Genomic DNA, 18489 nt, shown 5'->3' on the forward strand with positions numbered 1-18489 from the left:
AGTGGCTCTTTGGTCAGTCCTGTGGCCCCACAGTCTGAGGAGTGGCTCAGTGTCAGTCCTGTGGCCCCACAGTCCGGGGAGTGGGTCAGGATCAGTCCTGTGTTTCTAAAGTCCGTTGAGTGGCTCAGGGTCAGTCCTGTGGTTCCACAGTCCGGGGAGTGGCTCACAATCAGTCCTTTAGCCCCACAGTCTGAGGAGTGGCCCACGGTCAGTCCTGTGGCCCCACAGTCCAAGGAGTGGCTCATGGTCAGTCCTGTGGCTCCACAGCCCAGGGAGTGGCTCATGGTCAGTCCTGTGGCCCCACAGTCCAGGGAGTGGCTCATGGTCAGTCCTGTGGTTCCACAGTCCGGGGAGTGGCTCACGGTCAGTCCTGTGGCTCCACAGTCTGAGGAGTGGCTCACGGTCAGTCCTGTGGCCCCACAGTCCGGGCAGAGGCTCATGGTCAGTCCTGTGGCTCCACAGCCCAGGGAGTGGCTCACGGTCAGTCCTGTGGTTCCACACTCCAAGGAGTAGCTCACGGGCAGTCCTATGGCCCCACAATCCAGGGGGTGGCTCTCGGTCAGTCTTGTGGCTCCACAGTCTGGGGATTGGTTCACGGTCAGTCTTGTGGCCCCACAGGCCAGGCAGTGGCTCAGGGTCAGTCCTTTGGCCCCTCAGTCTGGGGAGAGAATCATGGTCAGTCCTGTGGTTCCACAGTTCGGGGTGTGACTCACGGTCAGTCATTTGGCCCCACAATCCAGGGAGTGGCTCTTCGGTCAGTCCTGTGGCCCCACAGCCTGGGCTGTGGCTCACGGTCAGTCCTGTCGCCCCACAGTCCGGGGAGTGGCTCATCGTCAGTCTTGTGATTCCACAGTCCGAGGAGTGGCTCACGGTCAGTCCTTTGGCCCCACAGTCCAGGGAGTGGCTCACGGTCAGTCCTGTAGCTCCACAGTCCGGGGAGTGACTCGCAGACAGTCCTTTGGCCTCACAGTCTGAGGAGTGGCTCATGGTCTGTCCTTTGGCCCCACTGTCCGGGCTGTGGCTCACGGTCAGTCCTGTGGTTCCACAGTCTGAGGAGTGGCTCATGGCCATCCCTGTGACCCCAATGTTGGAGGAGTGGCTCACGGTCAGTCCTGTGGTTCCACAGTCCAGTCAGTGGCTGACGGTCAGTCCTATGGCCCCACAGTCTGGGGAGTGGCTCATGGTCTGTCCTTTGGCCCCACTGTCCGGGCTGTGGCTCACGGTCAGTCCTGTGGTTCCACAGTCTGAGGAGTGGCTCATGGCCATCCCTGTGACCCCAATGTTGGAGGAGTGGCTCACGGTCAGTCCTGTGGTTCCACAGTCCGGTCAGTGGCTCACGGTCAGTCCTATGGCCCCACAGTCTGGGGAGTGGCTCATGGTCAGTCCTGTGGTTCCACAGTTCGGGGTGTGACTCACGGTCAGTCATTTGGCCCCACTGTCCGGGGAGTGGCTCTTTGGTCAGTCCTGTGGCCCCACAGTCTGAGGAGTGGCTCAGTGTCAGTCTGAGGTTCCACAGTCCGCTGAGTGGCTCATGGTCAGTGCTGTGGTTCTACAGTCTGCGGAATGGCTCACGGTTTGTCCTGTGGCTCCACTGTCCGGGGAGTGGCTCACAATCTGTCCTTTAGCCCCACAGTCTGAGGAGTGGCCCACGGTCAGTCCTGTGGCCCCTCAATCCAGGGGGTGGCTCACGGTCAGTCTTGTGGCCCCACAGTCTGGGGAGTGGCCCACGGTCAGTCCTGTGGCTCCACAGTCTGGAGAGTGGCTCACGGTCAGTCCTGTGGCCCCACAGTCCGGGGAGTGGCTCACGGTCAGTCCTGTGGCCCCACAGTCCGGGGAGTGGCTCACGGTCAGTCCTGTGGCCCCACAGTCCAAGGGGTGGTTCACGGTCAGTACTGTGGTTCCACAGTCTGGGGAGTGGCTCATGGTCAGTCCTTTGGCCCCACAGACATGGGAGTGAATCATGGTCAGTCCTGTGGTTCCACAGTTCGGGGTGTGACTCACGGTCAGTCATTTGGCCCCACATTCCAGGGAGTGGCTCTTCGGTCAGTACTGTGGCCCCAGAGTCTGGGGAGTGGCTCACGGTCAGTCATTTGGCCCCACAGTCCGAGGAGTGGCTCACGTTCAGTCCTTTGGCCCCACAGTCCGGGGTGTGGCTCATGGTCAGTCCTGTGGCTCCACAAGCCGGGGTGTGGCTCACGGTCATCCCTGTGGCCCCACAGTCCGGGGAGAGGCTCACGGTCAGTCCTGTGGCCCCACAGTCAGGGGAGTGGCTCATGGTCAGTCCTGTGGCTCCACAGCCCAGGGAGTGGCTCACGGTCAGTCCTGTGGTTCCACAGTCTGGGCAGAGGCTCACGGTCATCCCTGTGGCCCCACAGTCCGGGGAGTGGATCATGGTCAGTCCTGTGGTTCCACAGTTCGGGGAGTGGATCATGGTCAGTCCTGTGGCTCCACAGTCCAAGGAGTGGCTCGCGGTCAGTCCTGTGGTTCCACAGTCTGGGGTGTGGCTCATGGTCAGTCCTTTAGCCCCACAGTCTGAGGAGTGGCCCACGGTCAGTCCTGTGGCCCCACAGTCCAAGGAGTGGCTCATGGTCAGTCCTGTGGCTCCACAGTCCGGGGTGTGGCTCATGGTCAGTCGTGTAGTTCCACAGTCCAGTCAGTGGCTCACGGTCAGTCCTATGGCCCCACAGTCTGGGGAGTGAATCATGGTCAGTCCTGTGGTTCCACAGTTCGGGGTGTGACTCACGGTCAGTCATTTGGCCCCACAGTCCAGGGAGTGGCTCTTCGGTCAGTACTGTGGCGTTAGAGTCTGGGGAGTGGCTCACGGTCAGTCCTGAGGCCCCACAGCCTGGGCTGTGGCTCACGGTCAGTGCTGTCGTTCCACAGTCCAAGGAGTGGTTCACGGTCAGTCCTTTGGCCCCACAGTCCGGGGAGTGGCTCACGGTCAGTCCTGTAGCTCCACAGACTGGGGAGTGACTCGCAGACAATCCTTTGGCCCCACAGTCTGAGGAGTGGCTCACGGTCAGTCCTCTGGCCCCTCATTCCGGGGAGTGACTCACGGTCAGTCCTGTGACCCCAATGTTGGAGGAGTGGCTCACGGTCAGTCCTATGGCCCCACAGTCTGAGGAGTAGCTCACGGCCAGTCCTGTGTCCCCACAGTTCGGGGTGTGGCTCACGGTCAGTCATTTGGCCCCACAGTCCAGGGAGTGGCTCACGGTCAGTCCTGTGGCCCCACAGTCCAAGGTGTGGTTCACGGTCAGTCCTGTGGCCCTACAGTCCGGGGAGTGGTCACGGTCAGTCCTGTGGCTCGACAGTCCGGGGAGTGGCTCATGGTCAGTCCGGTGGCTCAACAGTCCGGTGAGTGGCTCACGGTCAGTCCTGTGGTTCTACAGTCCGGGGAGTGGCTCATGTTCAGTCCTTTGGCCCCATAGTCCGGGGAGTGGCTCACGGTCAGTCCTGTGGTTCTACAGTCCGGGGAGTGGCTCATGTTCAGTCCTTTGGCCCCATAGTCCGGGGAGTGGCTCACGGTCAGTCCTGTGGTTCTACAGTCCGGGGAGTGGCTCATGTTCAGTCCTTTGGCCCCATAGTCCGGGGAGTGGCTCACGGTCAGTCCTGTGGTTCTACAGTCCTGGGAGTGGCTCACGGTCTGTCCTTTGGCCCCACAGTCCGGGGAGTGGCTCACGGTCAGTCCTGTGGTTCTACAGTCTGAGGACTGGCTCACGGTTAGTCCTGTAGTTCCAGAGTCCGGGGAGTGGCTCACGGTTAGTCCTGTGGTTCTACAGTCCGGGGAGTGGCTCATAGTCAGTCCTGTGGCTCCACTGTCCGGGGAGTGGCTCACGGTCTGTCCTGTGGCTCCACTGTCCGGGGAGTGGCTCATGGTCAGTCCTGTAGTTCCACAGTCCTGGGAGTGGCTCATGGTCAGTCCTTTGGCCCCACAGTCTGGGGTGTGGCTCATGGTCAGTCCTTTGGTTCTACAGTCCGGTCAGTGGCTCAGGGTATGTCCTATGGCCCCACAGTCAGGGGAGTGGCTCATGGTCAGTCCTGTGGTTCCACAGTCCAAGGAGTAGCTCATGGTCAGTCCTGTGGCCCCACAGTCCAGGGGGTGGCTCATGGTCAGTCATTTGGCCCCACAGTCCAGGGAGTGGCTCTTCGGTCAGTACTGTGTCCCCACAGTCCGGGGAGTGGCTCATGGTCAGTCCTGTGGCCCCACAGTCTGGGCTGTGGCTCAAGGTCAGTCCTGTGGCCTCACATTACGCGGAGAGGCTCACGGTCAGTCCTGTCGTTCCACAGTCCAAGGTGTGGTTCACGGTCAGTCCTGTAGCCCCACAGTCCGTGGGGTGGTCACGGTCAGTCCTGTGGCTCGACAGTCCGGGGAGTGGCTCACGGTCAGTCCTGTGGCCCCACAGTCCGGGAGTGGCTCACGGTCAGTCCTGTGGCTCAACAGTCCGGGGAGTGGCTCACGGTCAGTCCTGTGGCCCCACAGTCCGGGAGTGGCTCACGGTCAGTCCTGTGGCTCAACAGTCCGGGGAGTGGCTCACGGTCAGTCCTGTGGTTCTACGGTCATGGGAGTGGCTCACGGTCTGTCCTTTGGCCCCACAGTCTGGGGAGTGGCTCACGGTCAGTTCTGTGGCTCCACAGTCCGGGTAGTGGTTACGGTCAGTCCTTTGGCCCCACAGTCCAGGGGGTGGCTCACGGTCAGTCCTGTGGCCCCACAGTCCGGGGAATGGCTCACAGTCAGTCCTGTGGCTCGACAGTCCGGGGAGTGGCTCACGGTCAGTCCTGTGGCTCCACAGTCCGGGGAGTGGCTCACGGTCAGTCCTGTGGCTCCACAGTCCGGGGAGTGGCTCACGGTTAGTCCTGTGGTTCCACAGTCCAGGGGGTGGCTCACGGTCAGTCCATTGGCTCCACAGTCCAGGGGTGGCTCACGGTCAGTCCTTTGGCCCCACAGTCCAGGGGGTCGCTCACGGTCAGTCCTGTGGCCCCACAGTCCGGGAGTGGCTCACGGTCAGTCCTGTGGCTCAACAGTCCGGGGAGTGGCTCACGGTCAGTCCTGTGGTTCTACAGTCATGGGAGTGGCTCACGGTCTGTCCTTTGGCCCCACAGTCCGGGCAGTGGTTACGGTCAGTCCTTTGGCCCCACAGTCCAGGGGGTGGCTCACGGTCAGTCCTGTGGCCCCACAGTCCGGGGAATGGCTCACAGTCAGTCCTGTGGCTCGACAGTCCGGGGAGTGGCTCACGGTCAGTCCTGTGGCCCCACAGTCCTGGGAGTGGCTCACGGTCAGTCCTGTGGTTCCACAGTCCAGGGGGTGGCTCACGGTCAGTCCTTTGGCCCCACAGTCCAGGGGTGGCTCACGGTCAGTCCTTTGGCCCCACAGTCCAGGGGGTCGCTCACGGTCAGTCCTGTGGCCCCACAGTCCGGGGAATGGCTCACGGTCAGTCCTGTGGCTCAACAATCCGGGGCGTGGCTCATGGTCAGTCCTGTGGCTCCACAGTCCGGGGAGTGGCTCACGGTCAGCCCTGTGGCCCCACAGTCCTGGGAGTGGCTCACGGTCAGTCCTGTGGCTCCACAGTCAGGGGAGTGGCTCATGGTCAATCCTTTGGCCCCACAGTCCGGGGAGTGGCTCACGGTCAGTCCTGTGGCTCCACAGTCCGGGGAGTGGCTCACGGTTAGTCCTGTGGTTCCACAGTCCAGGGGGTGGCTCACGGTCAGTCCATTGGCTCCACAGTCCAGGGGTGGCTCACGGTCAGTCCTTTGGCCCCACAGTCCAGGGGGTCGCTCACGGTCAGTCCTGTGGCCCCACAGTCCGGGAGTGGCTCACGGTCAGTCCTGTGGCTCAACAGTCCGGGGAGTGGCTCACGGTCAGTCCTGTGGTTCTACAGTCATGGGAGTGGCTCACGGTCTGTCCTTTGGCCCCACAGTCCGGGCAGTGGTTACGGTCAGTCCTTTGGCCCCACAGTCCAGGGGGTGGCTCACGGTCAGTCCTGTGGCCCCACAGTCCGGGGAATGGCTCACAGTCAGTCCTGTGGCTCGACAGTCCGGGGAGTGGCTCACGGTCAGTCCTGTGGCCCCACAGTCCGGGGAGTGGCTCACGGTCAGTCCTGTGGCCCCACAGTCCTGGGAGTGGCTCACGGTCAGTCCTGTGGTTCCACAGTCCAGGGGGTGGCTCACGGTCAGTCCTTTGGCCCCACAGTCCAGGGGTGGCTCACGGTCAGTCCTTTGGCCCCACAGTCCAGGGGGTCGCTCACGGTCAGTCCTGTGGCCCCACAGTCCGGGGAATGGCTCACGGTCAGTCCTGTGGCTCGACAATCCGGGGCGTGGCTCATGGTCAGTCCTGTGGCTCCACAGTCCGGGGAGTGGCTCACGGTCAGCCCTGTGGCCCCACAGTCCTGGGAGTGGCTCACGGTCAGTCCTGTGGCTCCACAGTCAGGGGAGTGGCTCATGGTCAATCCTTTGGCCCCACAGTCCGGGCAGAGGCTCACGGTTAGTACTGTGGCCCCACAGTCCGGGGAGTGGCTCACGGTCAGTCCTGTGGCCCCACAGTCCAGGGAGTGGTCACGGTCTGTCCTGTGGCTCGACAGTCCGGGGAGTGGCTCACGGTCAGTCCTGTGGCCCCACAGTCCTGGGAGTGGCTCACTGTCAGTCCTGTGGCTCCACAGTCAGGGGAGTGGCTCATGGTCAGTCCTTTGGCCCCACAGTCCGGGCAGAGGCTCACGGTTAGTACTGTGGCCCCACAGTCCGGGGAGTGGCTCACGGTCAGTCCTGTGGCCCCACAGTCCAGGGAGTGGTCACGGTCTGTCCTGTGGCTCGACAGTCCGGGGAGTGGCTCATGGTCCGTCCTGTGGCCCCACAGTTTGGGCAGTAGCTCCCGGTCAGTCCTGTGATTCCACAGTCCGGGGACTGACTCAGTGTCCGTCCTATAGTTCTGCAGTCCATTGAGTGGCTCATGGTCAGTCCTGTGGTCCCACAGTCTGGGGAGTGGCTCAGGGTCCGTCCTGTGGTTCTACAGTCTGGCGAGTGGCTCACGGTCAGTCCTGTGTTTCCACAGTCTGGCAAGTGGCTCACGGTCAGTCCTGTGTTTCCACAGTCCAGGGAGTGGCTCATGGTCAGTCTTGTGGCCGCACAGTCCGTAGAGTTGCTCACGGTCAGTCTTGTGGTTTCACAGTCCGAGGAGTGGCTCACGGTCAGTCCTGTGGTTCCACAGTCCGAGGAGTGGCTCACGGTCAGTCCTGTGGTTCTACAGTCCTGGGAGTGGCTCATGGTCTGTCCTTTGGCCCCACAGTCCGGGGAGTGGTCACGGTCAGTCCTGTGGCTCCACAGTCCGGTGAGTGGTCACGGTCAGTCCTGTGGTTCCACAGTCCGGGGAGTGGTTACGGTCAGTCCTTTGGCCCCACAGTCCAGGGGGTGGCTCACGATCAGTCCTGTGGCCCCACAGTCCGGGGAATGGCTCACAGTCAGTCCTGTGGCTCGACAGTCCGGGGAGTGGCTCACGGTCAGTCCTGTGGCCCCACAGTCCTGGGAGTGGCTCACGGTCAGCCCTGTGGCCCCACAGTCCTGGGAGTGGCTCACGGTCAGTCCTGTGGCCCCACAGTCCGGGGAGTGGCTCACGGTCAGTCCTGTGGTTCCACAGTCCAGGGGGTGGCTCACGGTCAGTCCTTTGGCCCCACAGTCCAGGGGGTGGCTCACGGTCAGTCTTTTGGCCCCACAGTCCAGGGGGTCGCTCACGGTCAGTCCTGTGGCCCCACAGTCTGGGGCGTGGCTCATGGTCAGTCCTGTGGGCCCACAGTCTGGGGAGTGGCTCACTGTCAGTCCTGTGGCTCAACAATCCGGGGAGTGGCTCACGGTCAGTCCTGTGGCTTGACAGTCCGGAGAGTGGCTCACGGTCAGTCCTGTGGCTCCACAGTCCGGGGAGTGGCTCACGGTCAGCCCTGTGGCCCCACAGTCCTGGGAGTGGCTCACGGTCAGTCCTGTGGCTCCACAGTCAGGGGAGTGGCTCATGGTCAGTCCTTTGGCCCCACAGTCCGGGGAGTGGCTCACGGTCAGTCCTGTGGCCCCACAGTCCAGGGAGTGGTCATGGTCTGTCCTGTGGCTCGACAGTCCGGGGAGTGGCTCACGGTCAGTCCTGTGGCCCCACACTCTGAGGATTGGCTCACGGTCAGTCCTGTGGCCCCACAGTCTGGGGAGTGGCTCATGGTCCGTCCTGTGGCCCCACAGTTTGGGCAGTAGCTCCCGGTCAGTCCTGTGATTCCACAGTCCGGGGACTGACTCAGTGTCCGTCCTATAGTTCTGCAGTCCATTGAGTGGCTCATGGTCAGTCCTGTGGTCCCAAAGTCTGGGGAGTGGCTCTGGGTCCGTCCTGTGGTTCTACAGTCTGGCGAGTGGCTCACGGTCAGTCCTGTGTTTCCACAGTCTGGCGAGTGGCTCACGGTCAGTCCTGTGTTTCCACAATCCAGGGAGTGGCTCATGGTCAGTCTTGTGGCCGCACAGTCCGTAGAGTTGCTCACGGTCAGTCTTGTGGTTTCACAGTCCGAGGAGTGGCTCACGGTCAGTCTTGTGGTTTCACAGTCCGAGGAGTGGCTCACGGTCAGTCTTGTGGTTTCACAGTCCGAGGAGTGGCTCACGGTCAGTCTTGTGGATTCACAGTCCGAGGAGTAGCTCACGGTCAGTCCTGTGGCCCCCCAGTCCGAAGAGTGGCTCACGGTCGGTCCTGTGGTTCCATAGTCCGAGGAGTGGCTCACGGTCAGTCCTGTGGCCCCTCAATCCAGGGTGTGGCTCACCGTGAGTCCTGTGGCTCCACAGAGGCATGTTCAGGGAGTAAAACTTATGCAGGCAGGGCACCCTGCCCTTGGGGGATCAGTGTATGACCAGAGCTACCATGGTCATCTGATATGCCCAGGTCTGCGGTGCAGGATGGGGGTGAGGTCTGGGGCAGTGCCAGGTAGACCCGGATCCAAGGGATATAACAAACTGATGGGGTGAAGGTGAAGGGATATCAGGGATCGCGATGTTCTCGGGCCTTGCCCACACATTCAGAAGCCTGTTGCTGATGTGCACTCACTCACCTTCCATCGAGCTGGGGATGGAGTGTACACAATGGGGCAAGAAATGGCTGTAAACACAGCCACAGTGGGTGGGGTGAGGGTCTCAAGCTGTGAGGGAGGGGGCTGTAGCACCATTCAATATGAGGGTCTTCAACATCACACACAGAACCATGTACTGGTCAGAAAACAGACCCACAGAATCCCTCACGTGACCCTGACCACCTACATGTATTTCCCTCAGTGCTCTCCCTCTTGCTCTCCCTCCCACTCTGTCTCAGTGGACTCTCTGGTTCCACAGCTGCACTGGAGGAAGCCTGCTCATGAGTGGAGCCTGTTGGACCTGGCGGTTTGGCCGGGAGACCCTGTAGGGGTTTGTGCCTGGACGGCCCAGACAATACCAAAAGCAAGTGAACCCGCGTCAGAGTGAGCTCCTGAGGATTGGCGGGAGATAGGCAGATTGGAGGGCCTGGGAACATCTGGACCGTCCTGACAGGGACAGTACAAGCTCCCTCTGCACTGCCATGGATTATCTTCTCCTTGAGTAAGAGAAAGGGAGGGATTGAATAAGACTCTGATGCAGACGGACAGAAGGAGGTCCTGAGGGAGTGAGGAGGGGAGCACAGAGGCAATACCAGATTAGTGGGAGGTGGGAGGGGTACAGAGTGAGGGAGGGAGGGAGGATTCTGAAGGTAACACTGAGGGTGACAGAGCCTGAGCTGCGGTAGGAGGAGAGTGCTGGAGCAGAGATAGAGTGAGTATGAGGTGGCAGTGTGAAGAAGGTGGTCCTTACCCTGGAAGTGAGGAGAAGATTATTCTTACATTACCACTGGGCATTCCTCTCCACCCTGGAGATCGCTCTGACCCTGATGGCCATCTTGGACCAAGTGGCGTGACCTCCTCTGCTGGTCCTCTGGGAAGGGGAGACCTCTCCTCTGCACTATCCCCTCAATCAGGACCTCCAGGTCCCTGTCAGAGAATCCCAGTGCCATCTTCCTTTCCTCTGACATGTTCACACTCTGTCCTTGAGGGTGAAGAGTGGTTTCAGACAGACCATGCTCATCCAGGTACACGGCAGCTTTTTAAAGATGGTGCAGACACAAGGGATACTGGTCTTTTGGTGGATATCTGTGGAGCTGTCCTGGGAATGGCAGCTGGCAAAATGGAGCTGGAATCGGATGTGAGAGATGCTATGGAGTGGGTGGGTAATTAATGTGGCGGGTTTGGTCAGATACAGTAAGAAATCTCAGTAGGCCTAGGGACAGAAATTGCTCCAAAATTCTCAATGCAATTTTGATTTAGCTGAAAGAAAGTATAAGAGGCCATTGTATTTAACAGTGTCTGGATGAAGGTCTTCATTTTTAGACCCTATGCCTCAGCAAAGTTATATTGGCCAGGACTCAGTTTTGTTTATGAAGTTGGAACGGTCAGTTTTCCCCGGGCCTTCATTAGCAGAAAGGCCAGGAACTCTGGCTTGGCCCATTCTGGCCTACAGATGTGAAAGTTGTGGTGGCCCTTTCTCTGTTGTGCTGGAGGTTTTACATGCTGGCCTCAAGGTTCAAAGGGAAGAAATAGCTGTGGGTGAGAATTTGAACTGACTGCTCACTCCTGGTTCACCATTTGTCATTTCAGGGCTAGGAATTGTGGGTGAAAAGAGCTGGGAGACCCATCATCAATAATTTAGTCTATCCAAGAGGTGATTAGTATTTTAGCTGTCAAAATTGTGATCAGAGGGGATTTGACTTTGTCAATTGCTTCATTTGTGGACATTCTGATTCTGACACAACATCAAACATATCAAAGATGTATGTAAAGTTATTGTTTTCTATATGTTATCAGATAGAACCATAGAATAGTTATAACACAGGAAGTCATTCAGCCTATTGTACCAGTTGAATGTACTAGCTGAGCATTCTGGCCTTACTTACCAGGACCAACAGAACCACAGGTTCCTTCTCAATGAGTTGAGGGCTTGCACTAGGCAGTGAAATATAGCCACCCAATACCTGCTGGGTGGAAACGGATTTTCTCATGATGCCTCTCATTCTTCTCCCAGACACCTTAAATCTGGGTTCCCCGGTTACTGACTTGTCCACGTCGCGGGGGGGGGGGGGGGGGGAAGACAGATCTTCCTTGTCTATGGTATCCAAGCACCTCATTATTTTGTACACATCCATAAAGTCTCCCCTTAGCCTCCTCTGTTCTAAGGAAAACAATCCTTGCCTGTCCAATCTCTCCCCATCGCTGCAATTTTTAAGTACTGCCAACAATCTTGTATATCATTCCTTGGCTCTCTCTCTCTCTCTGTCTGGAGTAATTGAGTTCTTCCTGAAAAGTGGTGCCCAAAATTGTACACAAAACTACAGTGTGATCTAATCATGTCTTACACAGTTCCAGTATTGCGTGCCTGTTGTTGTATTGAATAGTTCATCCACTGAAGTAAAGCAGCTCTAAGTCTTCTTTACAACCCTCTGCATTGATAGAACAGTGGGATCTACCTTACAATTAATAAAACTTAGAATCCTTACAGTGCGGAAACAGGCCATTAGGCCCAACAAGTCCACACCAACCCTCCGAAGAGTAACCCACCCCCTACCACTATATGTTTTACCCCTAACCTACACATCCCTGAACACTATGGGTAACTTAACACGGCCAATTCACCTGACCTGCACATCTTCAGACTGTGGGAGGAAACCAATAGAGAGAGAGAGAGAATGTGCAAACTCCACACAGACAGTCGCCCGAGGCTTGAATCAAACCCTGGGACCCTGGTGCCGTGAGGCAGCAGTGCTAACCACTGAGCTACCATGCCACCACTGTCAACAATCTAAGGACATGCACTCCAAAGTCTCTCACTTCCTCGACCTCTTAATGTACTCCCTTGATTTGAATGTCTTTCCCCAAATGCATGATCTCACATTTTCAGACTGAATTCCATTTGTCATTTTCCATGCACTAAGCCATTGATAATTATCTTCCTCATGATCTACTGCACAGGTCAATTTTTGTCTCATTTGTAAATTTCCCAACCATGCCTCTTATATTTAAGTCTAAATCATTAAAATGTACCACAAACAGCAAGGGAGCCAACACCAAGTCTTGTAATCTACCTTCCTGTTACAAAAACATCCATCAACCTCTGTATCCTGTATGGAGCTAGTTTTGGATCGACCTCACCATATTCCCCTATATTCCAGGGTCTTTCATTTTTCTGACCAGTCAGACATGTTGGACCTTGTCAAATGCCTGTCTGGAGTTCACATGGATAACATCCACTGTACTACTATCATCAATTGTTTGGAACTTACCTACTAGAGGAAACAGCCCATCTCTGTCTACGCTAACAATAACAGACAGCAGCGATGGCAGGGTAGGTGGTGATGGGAAAAGAAGGTAGCATTGGCAAGATCAGGTAGCCGGTGGTAAGAGTGGGATTGGCCAGCCCAGTGTGACCGGCGACGAGAGCAGGATCAGGGACTTTGAGACAGCTGGCAGCAAACGGAGGATCAGGCAGCCTGAGCTGGCCAGCAGCAAGACTGGGAGAAGGCCTTCCCCAGATTTAGAATTTTTACTCCTCCTATTGTTCCTTTCAATAACGATGCTGAATCTGACTACCTTATGATCACTAACTCCAAAATGGCCACCTATTGCTACTTCATCCACCTGTCTTTCATCCACCTTTGGGGTTTCCGAAGATGAAATCTAGAATAGCCATTTATTTTACTTTCTGAAATAAGTATAAAATTATGGGACACAGAACGCAAATTGTTTGACTCCTGCAACAGTAGCTATAAGTTATAAATATGATAACATTATAAGTACTTGTTAGGCTGTAAAGTTTTTTTGGGATGCCCTGATTTGTAAATGCAGCAATAAAGACATGCACTAAGACAACTACTGAAAGCAGGGTGAATGGCTGGTGAAAATCTATGTCCATGAACATATTTGGGCTTTATCCAAGATTGTGCAAATCCAGTGGGTCAGTGCAGTCTTCACAGTTGAGAGACAGAAGCTGATGTTTTCTTTTTTTTTGGTGTGTGTGTGTGTGCAGGTGTGAGACACAGTGAGAGACACAAGGTACACGAATCTTTGTTCAATTTCCACCACCAGGAAGATAGGAAACACCCGAGTGGCCAGTGACAAGCAATGCCCTTCACATCAAAGGGCAATGCTGTGTGAAAGTTGATGTTTTATGTTGTTAATAGGTATGAGTGGATTTGTTAATAATAACTTGTAATTTCCAATATATATTGCAGGAGTTTCTTTTGACCAGTTCATGGGATCATATAGTTTAGAAAGGGACCTTTGGTCCATTGAGTCTATACCATTAAAGATACCTTACTACCTATACTTTCCAGCAATAGGCCCCTAGCCTTGAATGTTATTGATTTGATTTGATTTATTATTGTCACATGTACCGACATACCGACATATTGTTTTGTGTGCTAACCAGACAAATCATACCTTACCTAACAGGATGCAAAATATAGTGTTACAGCTACAGAGAAGGTGCAGAGAAAATCAGCTCCAGAGCACCGATCCTAAGTCTGACCACAGGCGGGGAAGAAGTTGTTCTTGATTCTGTTGGTACATGTTTTCAAACTTTTGTGTCTTCTGCCCGATGGAACAGGGTGGAAGCGAGTATAATTGGGGTGGGAGGAGTCTATGATTATGTTGGATTGCCTTCCCTTGCAGTGGGAAGTAAAAATGGAGTCAATGGAAGGAAGTGATGGACTGGGCTGAGTTCACAACTGGCTGGAATTTCTTTCCGCTTTGGATTGAACAGTTGCCATACCAAACAATAATACATCAGGTTGGGATGCTTTCTATGGTGTATCTATAAAAATTGGTAAGAGTCATTGTGAACATACTAAATTTCTGTAGCCTTTTGAGGAAGTAAGAGGCATGCTTTCTTGACTGTAGCGTCAATGTGGATGGACCAGCATAGATTACTGGTGATACTTACTCCTAGGAACTTGAAGCTTTTGACCACCTTCACCTCAGTGTTCATCCAAATGCTTTTTAAAGGTTGTGAGGTTTCCCAATTCAACTACCAGTACAGGCAGTGCATTCCAGACCCCCATCACACTCTCAATGACAGAGGACTTTCCTCAAATCCACTCTAAACCTCCTGCCTTTCATTTCAAAAATGTGGCCCCTTATTCTTGACTCTTTGAATAAGGGGAACAGCTGTTTTCTATCCACCCTGTCCATGCTCCTCATAATCTTACAAATCCAGGTCTCGCTGGTGATATGCTATGCTGTCGGTGTAGCTTTTTTTTCTGGCCCAGATGTTACCTCCATAACCACATCTTGCAAAGTCTCAACGAGGAAACATAAAAATGACTGGCTGGTTAAGAAAACTGATAAAACTATATAGTGACATCAACAAGTTTTATCCCACCATCAAACTCACAATGGACTCCTCTCGACTATCTGTCTCATTCTTGGACACATGCATCTCCATCAAGGATGGACACCTCAGCACCACACTCTACCACAAACCCACAGACAACCTCACAATGCTACACTTCTCCAGCTTCCACCCAAAACATATTAAAACAGCCATCCCCTATGGACAAGTCCTACGCATACACCAGATCTGCTCAGATGAGGAGGAACGTGACGGACACCTGGAAGTACTCAGAGATGCCCTCACAAGAACGGGGTACGATGCTCAACTCATCGACCACCAGTTCCGACGTGCCACAGCAAGGATCGTAATGACCTCCTCAGGAGACAGACATGTGCTGCAACTGACAGGGTACCCTTCATTGTTCAGTATTTCCCAGGAGCTGAAAAATTACGCCATGTTCTTCGTGACCTGCAACACATTATCAATGAGGATGAGCACCTCACCAAGACCTTCCCCACACCTCCACTACTTGCCTTTAAACAATCGCCAAACCTCAAACAGATTGTTGTTCGTAGCAAGCTGCCCGGCTCTCAGGACAACTCCATACAACCCTGTCACGGTAGGCGCTGCAAGATGTGTCAGAGTGTGGACATGGATACCACCATTACGTGTGGGGACACCTCCCACCTTGGACATGGCAGGTACTGATGTGACTCAGCCAACATTATCTATCTTATACGTTGCAGGCAAGGATGCCCGGAGGTATGGTACATTGGGGAAACCGAGCAAAGGCTACGGCAACGGATGAATGGGCATCGCACAACAATCAACAGACAGGAGGGTTCCCTCCCAGTTGGGGAACACTTCAGTGGTCCAGGACATTCAGCCTCAGACCTTCGGGTGACCATCCTCCAAGGTGGACTTCGGGACAGGCAGCAGAGAAAATTGGCTGATCAGAGGCTGATAGCTAAGTTCGGTACCCATAGGGGGAGGGCCTCAACCGGGACCTTGGGCTCATGTCACACTACATTTGTTTGTCCAATGTGTGCAGGAGGGTTTCCTGACACAATATGTAGACAGGCCAACAAGAGGTGAGGCTATACTGGATTTGGTTCTGGGTAACGAACCAGGCCAGGTGTTAGACTTGGAGGGAGGTGAGCACTTCGGGGACAGTGACCACAACTCAGTGACTTTTACTCTAGACATGGAGAGGGATAAGTGTGCACTGCAGGGCAACAGTTAGAGCTGGGGGCAGGGAAATTATGATGCGGTGAGGCATGACTTAGGATGTGTGGATTGGAAAAATAGGCTTCAAGGGAAGGACACAAATGATATGTGGGGCTTGTTCAAGGAACAGCTATTGGGTGTCCTTGATGAGTATGTACCAGTCAGGCAGGGAGGAATGGGTCTTGTGAGGGAGCCGTGGTTTAATAAGGAATTGGAATCCCCTGTAAAAGGGAAGAGGGTGGCCTATGTAAAGATGAGGCGTGAAGGTTCAGTTGGGGCGATTGAGAGTTATAAGGTAGCCAGGAAGGATCTAAAGAGAGAGCTAAGAGCAGCGAGAAGGGGACATGAAAAATCCTTGGTTGGTAGGATTAGGGAAAACCCTAAGGCTTTCTATAGGTATGTCAGGAATAAAAGGATGACTAGGGTAGGTATCGGTCCAGTCAAGGATAGTCGTGGGAAGTTGTGTGTGGAGGCAGAGGAGATTGGAGAGACACTAAATCAATACCTTACGTCAGTATTCACTCAGGAACAGGACGTTGTTGCTGATGTGAATATTGAGTCACAAGTGATTAGAATGGATGGCTTTGAGGTATGTAGGGAAGAGGTCCGGGGAATACTGGAAAGGGTGAAAATAGATAAGTTCCCTAGACCTGATGGCATTTATCCTAGGATCCTCTGGGAAGCTAGGGAGGAGATAGCGGAGCCATTGGCTGTGATTTTTATGTTGTCGTTGTCTACAGGAATAGTGCCAGAAGACTGGAGGATAGTGAATGTGGTCCCCTTGTTCAAGAAGGGGAGTAGGGACAGCCCGAGTAACTATAGGCCAGTGAGTCTCACTTCTGTTGTGGGCAAAGTCTTAGAGAGAATTGTAAGGGATAAGATTTATGAACATCTGGATATGAATAATGTGATCAAGGATAGTCAGCGTGGTTTTGTGAAGAGCAGGTCATGCCTCACAAACCTTATTGAGTTCTTCGAGAAGGTGACCAAGGAAGTGGACGAGGGTAAAGCAGTAGATGTGGTGTATATGGATTTTAGCAAGGCGTTCGATAAGGTACCCCATGGTAGGCTACTGCAAAAATTACGGAGGTATGGCATTGAGGGTACATTAGAGGTTTGGATTAGGAATTGGCTGGCTGGAAGGTGACAGAGGGTAGTAGTTAATGGTAAAGGTTCATCTTGGAGTGCAGTTACTAGCGGTGTTCCACAAGGATCTGTTTTGGGACCATTGCTGTTTGTCATTTTTATAAATGACCTGGAGGAGGGGCTTGATGGCTGGGTGAGCAAGTTTGCGGATGACACGAAAGTCGGTGGAGTGGTGGACAGTGAGGAAGTAACCTGACAAGGTTACAGCGGGATATAGATAAGTTGCAGAGCTGGGCAGAAAGGTGGCAAATGGAGTTCAATGTAGCTAAGTGTGAAGTCATTCACTTTGGTAGGAGTAATAAGAAGATGGATTACTGGGCTAATGGTAGACTACTTGGTAGTGTGGATGAGCAGAGGGATCTTGGTGTCCATGTACACAGATCTCTGAAAGTTGCCACCCAGGTAAATAGTGCTGTGAAGAAGGCATATGGTGTACTGGGCTTTATTGGTAGAGGAATTGAGTTCCGGAGTCCTGAGGTCATGTTGCAGTTGTATAAGACTCTGGTGCGGCCTCATCTGGAGTATTGTGTGCAGTTTTGGTTGCCATACTATAGGAAGGATGTGGAGGCACTGGAACGGGTGCAGAGGAGGTTTACCAGGATGTTGCCTGGTATGGTAGGAAGATCGTATGAGGAAAGGCTGAGGCACTTGGGGCTGTTTTCATTGGAGAAAAGAAGGTTTAGGGGAGATTTGATAGAGGTGTACAAGATGATTAGGGGTTTAGATAGGGTTGACAGTGAAAACCTTTTTCCGCGTATGGAGTCAGCTGTTACTAGGGGACACAGCTTTAAATTAAGGGGAGATTGGTATAGGACAGATGTTAGGGGTAGATTTTTTACTCAGCGGGTTGTGAGTCCATGGAATGCCCTGCCAGTATCAGTGGTGGACTCGCCCTCTTTATGGTCATTCAAGCGGGCATTGGATAAGCATATGGAGGTTATTGGGCTAGTGTAGGTTAGGTAGGCTTCGGTCGGCGCAACATCGAGGGCCGAAGGGCCTGTACTGCACTGTATTTTTCTATGTTCTATGTTCTATGTACAGGTGACCACCATTGCACTATACACACACACAGATACTCCTACACACACACACTCTCACACACACAGGCACTCCTATACACACATACACATGGACACACATACACACACCCTTACAGACACACACACTCCCACACTCACACATGCACCCCCTCACAGACTTAAGACACTGCACTCACTACACACACACACACATTTTCTCACACTCACAACCCCCAACCCAGACAGACACACACACACAGACGGACAAAGCCCCAGATACACACATATATTTTGTGGGGTGAATTTGTACTTGCAGAGTTACATTGTACTTTGCTCAAAAACTCATGCATTCATGTAGAACTCGGAGCTCAAAAACTGCATGAATTTAGGTAAAACTCCGTTGTCTCACTTTTTAGATTAGAATCAATCTAAACATCATGGCATAGACAGAGAACACAGGGGGCCAACACCTTCAACATATTGTCTAGCTATCACCATTGTTAACAGCTAACCCGAGAATGCAACTTTTTAAAAAAAAGGTTTTGTGATTTACACATGAAAGAAGTGAAACTATCACTGTATTCTAACAGATGAAAGGCTTAACAGACAATCAATTTTTCAATGTATAGTTTCAGTTACATCACACTGTAAATTTTTGCTATAAATTCTGTGTTACGATTGAGCCCTCCGCAATCACCTGATGAAG

This window comes from Chiloscyllium punctatum, chromosome 37 (assembly GCF_047496795.1).
Source record: "Chiloscyllium punctatum isolate Juve2018m chromosome 37, sChiPun1.3, whole genome shotgun sequence".
Taxonomy (NCBI): Eukaryota; Metazoa; Chordata; class Chondrichthyes; order Orectolobiformes; family Hemiscylliidae; genus Chiloscyllium; species Chiloscyllium punctatum.